This window comes from Miscanthus floridulus, chromosome 15, assembly GCF_019320115.1.
Source record: "Miscanthus floridulus cultivar M001 chromosome 15, ASM1932011v1, whole genome shotgun sequence".
Classification (NCBI taxonomy): Eukaryota; Viridiplantae; Streptophyta; class Magnoliopsida; order Poales; family Poaceae; genus Miscanthus; species Miscanthus floridulus.
The window spans coordinates 58,448,428-58,458,494 of NC_089594.1; the positions used below are offsets into that span (position 1 = coordinate 58,448,428).

At 44.2% G+C, this 10,067-nt stretch overlaps 1 pseudogene; it reads right to left on the reverse strand.

Annotated features, from left to right (window-relative positions):
• Positions 1 to 8,159: 8,159 nt before the first annotated feature.
• Positions 8,160 to 9,836, reverse strand: LOC136508452 (2'-deoxymugineic-acid 2'-dioxygenase-like; annotated as a pseudogene).
• Positions 9,837 to 10,067: the final 231 nt, after the last annotated feature.

Genomic DNA, 10,067 nt, shown 5'->3' on the forward strand with positions numbered 1-10,067 from the left:
ACTAACGAACCCACTTGAATAGCGCAATGGTCTGGCCCTTTGAGTTTGACATCGAGCTCCCGGGTTCGAACCCTGTGGTAGCCAATTTGTTTTGCAACATTTTTTATTAGATATTACGTTCTGTGATTTTCTAAATATTAGCAATAATACGACACTATCTTATTAGTTTTCTGATTTTCTAGGTTCCACAAAAAATCTAACTTTAATATCAAGATTTCAGTTTACAGTTTGATTAATTAGTTCAACTATTTCAAGTTATGCAATAATAACTCATTTGTAATCAAATTATATCGACAACTTAAAAAATAGAAATAATTATTTATTGTAGGTAATTATTTTATTTTATCTTTACAAGAAATAAAATATTTGAGTTACATTTAAAAAAATAAAAATATCATAAAAATTAAAAATGAAATACTTGAGTTATTTTCAAACTTCTTCCTATATTTTTCCAAGGCGTGGCTGAGAGTTATGCCGAATGGAGTGAAAGTTCTGAGTGTCTTTGGTTTCATGGTCAGGAAGGGAAAGGAAAGAGCTGGGTTTCTAACAAAAAAGGAAAATGTTTCCGTAGGAAAAATCTATCACATGGAAACAGCAACCATCGAGTAAATAGAAGTTTTTTTCAATCCTTGGTTGTAATGGTTCAATCGAGAGAAGAGCAAGTAAATTTCATAAATTGGAACAACCACATCAGCTTCATTCTTTTCGCATAGGGGTAGTTTTGTCAACTCGCCTGAAGACCACTGGAATCGTAACCAATACCCCTGCGTATTTGTACGAGATACCTTATAGCTTAAAAGTGACAAAGTCCGGTGTGAGGTTAATTGAACATATTGAAATATGGGTCCCCACAGAAATAAAGTAAGAAACCAGATTTTCCTTAAGGAATTGGCTCTGAGGCCCGGCAACTCGAACTTTCCTAAGCAGGAACGAAAGAGAAAATCAAGATCTTTCTTTATTATTGCATTCCTCTAGAACTCGATGAGAAAAGAATAGGCACTGGCGTCCTCTGTAACATGGGCACTTTGACCTATTCCTATTCCAATTCTTCCACGTGGAATTCCGATGTTCACTCAACCAAGAAAACGTATGCGCGTGACTAACGTGCAACGGCTTTCGCGGTAGCTCGCTGTTGCTTGTTCTTGGCAAGAACTCCTTTCGTTAGCTACCGAACCGGAAGGGTGGAGACAAAGATTAGATTGAAGTGTGGTCATGCAACATTTTGGAGTATAATGATGACAACAAAGTTTCAATTGATTCTAAGAATGTGGTCATGCACATCCTCACAACGGCATACTCCCTCTGTCACGTGTTATTAGTCATTTTAGACTATGAGCAAGTACGATAGAGATTCCATATATCTGGACTGAAGTTCTTTACAGCTGTACTAATACCACTTTGTCGAAATCCTTTTGAAATTTTTATGTCATGATCATACAGTAAAATAAGGTGTCCATCCAAATTTTTAGAAATTTTTATGTCATGATCATACACTAAAATAAGGTAAATCGTTAAGCTATATTGTACTAATTAAAAATCTGGCAAAAAAATGAACATGGAGAAATAAAAAAAAGGAATAAACACAATAAATGTCGACAAAACCCAAAAATTGAAAAAAAACAAAAAATTGGCTACCATCGGGTTCGAACCCGGGAGCTCGGGATCAAACTCAAAGGGCCATACCATTGCGCTACTCAAGTGGTTTCATTAGTTCTCGAGCGTAGTCTTTGATAAATAGATCCCGCAATGCCAAAAAAAAGACCGCAACCTCCCGCGCCTCAAGGCGCCAAAACAATTTCGCTCGTCAAAAAATTCCGCCACAAACACCGGTATATTTACTCATTTCCCGCAGTCGTCACCTCCTCGGCCACTCGTTCTCTCTTCCCCCCCATTTCTCCAACCCTATCCACCGCCGCCGGGACACAACCACCATCGACGAGCTGCGTCCCCGCCCACGAGCTGCGTCCTCGCCGACATCAATCGCCGCATCCCCCTCTCTCTCATCGCCCCATGCACCTATCTCGCCCCATCCACCTCTTTCTCGCCTAAACCTAACCCTAACCACCGTCAGATTGTGGGTCGTCGCCGCACTGGATCTGCTTCCCCGTCGACTAGGGTTCACCTACACCAGGGTTGCTTCCCCTTTGACGACCACCGACGACGAGCACCTGGTCTACATCCGCAACCTAGCCACAACCGCAATGGTGGCAACAAGGGAGCAAGGTAGGAAGCGACCTACAAAACAAGAACAAGGTAAGCAAAACTCTTCTGTATTGATGAATTCTGTTGTACAATTCTATTGCCCTGGTATCTAGTTAGCTCCATAAGCAGCAGTCAAATTGTATTCTGAATCTTGGATCTGTATTTATGTCTTGATGTGCAATTAGTAATCTATTTTGCACTTGTATTTATCTGAAATAGAAGCAGCAGTGATATTTTCTGAAAGCAATTGTAGTACAATTCTGAAAGTAGCTGTGACTCTTGACTTCAAATAGATTTTGGCGTGGTCTGTTTGACCATTTTAATGATCTGGATTTGGATGTAGCAGAGTGCATGCATGTGTGTTGATAGGAAAAGAGTAGTTCAGTACAAGCAATCTTCAAAATTTTAGATAATTTAGAGTATTTGTGCTTCAGTACAAAAAAAGTTGTACCTCTTACCTCTGACCTATTACGTGTTGCCTATAACCTATCACCTACTTATCCCTTAGCTCTTCAGCAGGCACTACTAGCTCCTACCTCTTATCTATCTAGCATCTAGTATTACTACCTCTTAGTACTTAGTTCACTCCTTTTTATTTTCTAATACACACAATTTGCTTGTTTTTGTAAGAACCTCCAAAAACTGATTATGAGAGACGCCGGGATACACGCGTGGCGAACAATTTAAAGAAGATGCAAGAATTCGGCATGAAAAATCTATCTACTGAATTTAATAACTCTGTATCACAATCTGCATCAAAGAAGGGGGAAAATCAGCAAACAAGAAAACAAATAGTGAAGATTCAGATTCATCGGAGTATCTCCTTGAAGATGATGATCAAGGAGATAGTGATGATGATGACACTGAATCTGATGTGCAGCCACAACCCCTGGCAACTAAGGTGCTTCTTCTATCTTCAAAGTACTGGATGGGGAATATTTGTATTGCATTTGAATGTTTTTAATCTATTCTTTAATATATGCCCTTGCTTTTAGATGCATCTTGTTTCTTGCATACCTGTTCTTTAATATATGGTCTTGCTTATTAATGCACATGACTTACTTGATTTTTTTCCACAGTATCCTGTAGGGTATAGTTGGAAAGTCCTAGCTTCAAAGAAGAAGAAGATAGGTCCCACCATGGCGCCAGGAGTTAGGGCTAGTAAGAGAGTGAGGGCATCTCAAGGATCACAGGTGAAAACTCCTGAATCCCAAACAAGATCATTAAAAAGGCTTCAACCTTCGCGAGAGATGGCCTAGAATGTAGAGGATCCTACAGATGGTCATGATGAAATACCACCATAAAGGTCTTATACGGATGCAGAGGAAGGCAATGGAGCTGGTGGTCAGGACAATACAGCTGCAGATGAAGTCAGTGGAGCTGGTGCTCAAGACAGTACAGGTGCTGATGAAGACAATGTAGCTAGAGAGGAAGACACTGAAGGCAAGTTATAGTTTATTTATCATTCAAATATGTCATCTGTTTTGCTTATCTGCATGAAACTAAATCATTTTAATGCAAATTCTATTTTGTAGCTCCTGCACAGCGAGCCCCAAGGAGACCCAGGCCACCCACCAAGGGAACACAGCTGGACAGGATGACAAAAGCTATGGGAAGGAGAATGCCCATAGCTGTTGCTGAAGGCAAAAGAAGGCCTCATGAACCTGTTCAAGCAGCCAAGTTTGCATCTGAGGCTGGTGTCATCATTCGGGATAAGGTTCCTGTCCTACCTCATTGGAAAGAATACAAGAGAGACGATCAATATTACAAAAACTTTGTGGGAAAGCTCTCTGTAAGTGCATTACTATTTCTATGGTTAACATGCATATCTATTTAACCTGAATTGACTAACTAAATATGGAATTGTCATATGACTAGGGGCGCTTGGCCATTAACCCTGACGACAAGCCAACAGAGGAAGCTTGCACCGATATGCTGCGCTCTGGGGTGCGACAAATGCATTATCGGCTCAAGAATAAATACTTCAATGGTGTACCTGCAAATGAGATTAGGACAACTTCTCCAGTTGCATGCATGACTGATGAACAGTGGAAGGCACTAGTTGCAAAGTGGTCTGATCCAAAAAACATGGTATGTGGAATCAAGTAGAATCGCCGTAAAGTATCTTCTCATTTTAAACCTATGATCTCATCTGACATGTTCATTATCTTGTAGGAATCAAGTGAAAAGAGCAAGCAGAATCGCCGTAAAGTCAAGTATCATCAAGCTACGGGTTCTCGCAGCTATGTGGCACACTTACATGCATATGTAAGTAAAGAGTACCCTGTACATATTTGCACTAAACAACTTATTTTGCATTTCATCTGAGAAAACTTTGCTGTAATTGATTATCTATGAAACAGAAAAAGAAGAAAAACAATGCAGAACCAAGCACAGAACAAAATGAAGAACTTGATGCGGTGGAGGCCTTCAAGACCTGCCATACCAGCTCCAAACATGGTCTGACTGAACTAGCAAGAGAAGCAGTTGTAAGTCACGACATCTGTTTCGCTGTGCCAACAACTATTCATTAATTGGATAATATGTCTTGTTTCAAACATTTTGTATTCTGTCTTTTGCTCAAAACTGGTCATAATCCAATATAGCTAGACATACTTGCTAAATAATAATCCTATGTTGTTGACTTCTACTTGTATTCAGTTACCTGACAACAAATAAATGACTCATGATTGCATACCTATTTGGCATCAGTTTCTGTCAATGCAGTATAGGTTTTTATTTTTTAAAATACATCTTGTGTGATATTTCCTCCTCAAATTAATGCAATAAGTATCAACTAATGATGGGTCATTGCTTGTTTCAGTCAAATATGGAAGCTTTGAGGACAGAACCTGTTGCTGAAGGTGAGACAGCAGTGTCCAGTGTGCAGGTTGTGTCCCAGGTGCTCTCCCAGAACAGCTCAAACTTTTTCCTGAAGAGTGTTGGCATCAAACCAGTGCCATCCTCCAAATCATCATCATCAAATGAAAGCAAGCTTCGGGAGCAACTAGCAGCTCAAGCTACGGCTGCTGTACAAGGTGAAATCGATGAACTCAGGAAGAGAAGTGAAGAAGCTGAGGAAAAGCTGGCGAGGACATAAAAGGAGATGGAGGAGTACAAGAAGCTAATAGAGATAAACAACAAGGCAATGGAGGAGAACAATGTGCTGCTCAAGCGTATCTTGGCCATCAACAATGCTTCTTCGACATGAGCGCTGCTCGTAGCTGCTGGTTCATTAAGCAAGGGGTCTGCTGGTGATTTTGTTTATGTAGTAACTTATGTTGCTAGGTGGTTGGCAACTTTTTATTATTTCCTGTGATGTTAATGTGAACTGAGATAAAACTAGTAGTTCAAATGTGATGTCTAGTGAGTTATGTGAACCGAGTTTAGAATTATTGATTAAGTTGTTGGTCATTGGAATACTGGATCTGTTAATTTATGGAAGCTTTTGGTCATTCTAGTATTATTTGCATTCTGTAATGAAATCAGCATGTGCACTTGTGATGAATTATCTGACCTTTCTGTGACGAATTTGGTAATTGATTGTGACGAATTTCTATTTACTTCAGTGACTGAAAATGAAGAACCTATCACAGCAAGCCTTGTGGCCCAATAAAAATTGGACACATGGACCATCCACATCACTGGCCACGTCAGCTGCCACATGGTCGGACACGTCACCTGCAATGTGGACGCGCCACGTGGACAAGACACGTCAGCTGCCAGCATGGCAGACGTCGTCTGGCCGCCTAACAGACTGGCAAGTCATGACGAAAAAGGGGCTATATCAATGACGAAAATAGATCGTCATAGAAAGAATACACTTCTATGACGACGGCCATTTCGTCATAGAACAAATGCACATCTATGACAAAAATAGACGTTTCGTCACGGTAGGTGAAATATGACGCGCATTCAATGACGAATACCATATCGTCACAAATTCATCATAAACTAATATATGTGACGATTTTGGAGTCTTCAGTGACGAAAGAAGAGCATCATTGATGTACACATCCCTAGTAGTGCCTAGAGCTTAATTCGCCCCGATCTATGAACTCAGTGACGAAATAGATGAAATCCTTCCGTGGAAAGGCTCAACTCACGTCCTAATTCATCTTAGTGGAAAAGGAACGAATCAAAACGACCTCAAATCGAAGAAATGAGGCAAGAACGAGAAGGGGAAAAACAAGAACAGCGAAGAACACAAACAGCTCACAAATCGAATCCCGGAGGACACAAGGAGGTTAGGGCCTCTATTTCCAACCAAAATCATAGATTCAATTACACTGGGACACTAGTTCATCGGTGGACCTCTTGAGAAGAACCTAGAGAGAGAGAGAGAGAAAACCTAGAGAGAGATGGTGGAAGGATGAAATGGCAAGAGGTAAGGGAGATTTGGGCTCTCTCATCCTTATTTAATAGGGATATTACACAATCCTAAACCTACCCCTAGATATTTTGAGTCGAACCACTTAACCCGAGGGTGTTATGGTCCAACCCGAGATAGTCTTCATCCGACGGCCACCACGCCCTTCATGAGATAACTTCACCTCGACGCGAACTCCTCGATGTCACCACGTGCCGTCCGTTCCTCCTCAGAACCTCCGCCAGGGGTTTTGAGGCCAAACCCGTAAAACCGGCACCCGGTGGTTTTGAGGCTCAACCCACCAAACCACAGCGAGTAGCGTACTCCATATGCATCTCCCTGCCACTCGACGCGTGTCACCTCCATCCTCGACCGCCCATGCGCCAAGTCTTCCAGAGCCTCGCTCGACTTGCACGTCCGCCGTCTTGACTCGGTCAACACAGTCTCTCCTCCATGTACACTTGTGCTTGTCATTGTCCCCAGATGTCAGCCACCGCGGCTGGTCACCTGGCCTTCCTGGTCCCTCAGTCGAAGCCTCATATCCGTCCTTTAGCCGCTCCTGGTCCATCGGTATGGCACGTCCCTACTTGATCTTCATCCTTGCCGTCGACCACCGCCTCCGAGCACCACACCTACGCACTATAAATTAAAAGACATGTCGCATAATCCAACTCACGTCATAGTTAGTTTACAAACTCAACCGAGAACGCGTTGACAATCACCTGTCACATATCAAGCCACAAAGACATATATCCAACTTTGTGTTCGCATTCTCTATCTCCACCGGTGATAACGCAGTTGTCGTGATCGCCGAGCACGATAAGACTAAGATGGATCTGCGTTTGGTCCTTGTCAGATGATTGTGTGAGATCAGTTGACAGCAGGACCATTCCTCCACTGAGCAAAGTGATAGCACAAGGACAGTTGATTGTCGTCTTTTCAGTCCCACTTTGTGTGTGTGCGCCCAGATAGAGAAAGGACATAACAAGAAGTCAAGAAGGCGTGGAGGTGCTGGACACGGTTGATCGATCTACATCTTTCGTTTGGGCTTTTTGTTTACATGTCGTATTTTTTGAACTAATAAATAGTATTTTTCTCTCGTATCAAATCAGTCAACAGTACTTTTCAGTCATGACTTATTAGCCAAACAAACCCAAACAAATAGGGCGCTAGTTCATTTTGGCTAAGATATTTTCTAGCTGAAAATTGTAACTTTGATATTACTGTTGGTAAAGAATTTGTTGCCAACCATTTTGTGTCATCTATACGTACTACCAACGAATATAAATAGGTCTTAAAGGTTTAATACTTTTGCAAGAATATATATGCGCCATACACACACATATTTAATTTGTCATTTTTATTTATTGCTTCATATATCATCAACATGACGTCCGGGTAGCAGTGAACATAATGGCGCGTTTAGATGCAAAAATTTTTAGGTTTTAGCTACTGTAGTACTTTTCGTTTGTATTTGGCAATTAGTGTCTAATTATGGACTAATTAGGTTCGAAAGTTTGGTCTCGCGATTTCTCACCCAACTGTACAATTAATTTTTTTCTTCTTCTATATTAGTACTCTATGCATGTGCCGTAAGATTCGATGTGATGGATACTACGCAAAAAAAATTTAGGAACAAAACAGGGGCTAACACAGGCTACAATATATGTTCCCAGCTAGCTACTAGCTGCATGTGAGGGCTAACAAGGGACTTTTATTTATTGGTTGCAAACTCCTTCCTACTTTCGATTATCAGAGCTCCTTCTGCACGTCCTTGAGATTGGTGGTGAGGTTGAGCGACGACCCCAGCTTGACGACGCTGTAGATGCGCTTGAACTCTCCGAACGTCATGGTGCGGTAGGCCGGCGGGTTGTCGTCGCTGAGGAACTCGGCGGCGGGGCCGATGAGGCAGTCCGTGGTGGGCATGATGAACGTGGCCACCGTCGTCCGCGCCACCCCCAGGTTGGTCATCACCCGGTGCTCGATGCTCTTCAGCACCCCATTCGTCACAACCTGCATGCATGGACGCGTGCTTCAGAATCAAAAGTAAAAAATCTGGATCGGAATCGGAAATCTGAATCTGAATCATAAAGCAACACCCACTAGAAATTAAATAAACAAGCATGAGACCTCAAGTTGGCATCCGAAGTTGACGACGAAGGCGCCGGGCACGGGGTCGACCTTGATCCAGTCGCCCTGGTAGGCGACCTCGAGGCCGCGGACCATGCTGGGGAGGAGCAAGGTGAGGAGGTTGCGGTCAGCAGTGCGGCGGCAGGCCGAGCGTGGCGGTCGGGTCGGGGCACGGCGGGTAGTGGTTGACGTGGAGCACCACGTCGCCGCCGCTGATGTCCCCCTCCAGGTAGTCAGGGGCGGAGGCCGAGGCCCTCGCAGAGCAGCCGCAGGACCTCCATCCCCAACCCGCGCGTCTGCACCGTGAACCGCTCCACGACCTCCCTGCAGAGCGACGGCGGCCAAATGCAGATTTTTTCACTTTCACCATTCACAGTCACAGCTAGCACCATCCGGCAAAATATATACTCATAGTAAATTAATTAATTATTACCGGAGCCTCTGGGGCTTGTCAGGCCAGCCGCTGGGGCTGTCGCCGACGTCGGGGAAGGAGCAGGCGAGGCGGAGGCAGTCGCGCCAGTACTTCTCGGCGCCCGTGTCGAACATGGTGCTGGAGTAGATCCGGGTGGTCTTCCCCGCGTCCTCGGAGTAGAGCCCGGCCTTGTCCTCCGCCGGGAGCGCGAAGAACTCCTGGCACACCGCCTCCATGTCCCGCATCGCCTCCAGGGACACGCCGTGGTTCACCACCTGCACGCACGACGTACCGGCCGGTGCACCCACGAGCTTAATTAAAGGAGGGAAATAAACACACTACGGTAGCTAGTAGGGATCAGGCGGACTACACGGAGTACTATACTATATACATGCCTGGAAGAAGCCGATCTCCTTGCCGGCGTCGAGGATGGCGCGCCGGACCTCGTCGCGGCACAGGGACAGGTCGATGATGGGCAGCGAGACCGCGCCGGAGGTGGCCTTCGCCTGCGGCAGCTTGTCGGCCGGGAAGATGAAGCACTCCGGCAGGGTCGCGTGGACGGGGGCTGCGTGGAGCATCTTCTCCATCGGCGGGTCCGAGGAGGAGGAGACGGCCGGGTGGCGGGGCGTGAGTGGTAGGTAGGTAGCTAGCGCGCAGCAAGAAAGGGTACGTGTGCAAGCTGCTTCTACTACTACTAGTACTGTACTTTGCTCGTGTGATCTCTGTATATATTTCGTTTAATTTATTTCATGAAACTGAAGATAATTCAATCGCAAGACCAAGAGAAAATGGCACATGCAGCTATAGTACTATACTAGGAGTATGGTTGGACAGATTGCGTTCGTGGCTAGTTTGTCGGGCTTGTTGTTCAGTCCCACTCGTCGATTTGAACTCCACACTCGTGATCGTAACGTGGAGGCATGTGATGTTTGTCGCCTCAAAGGAAAGCAAAAA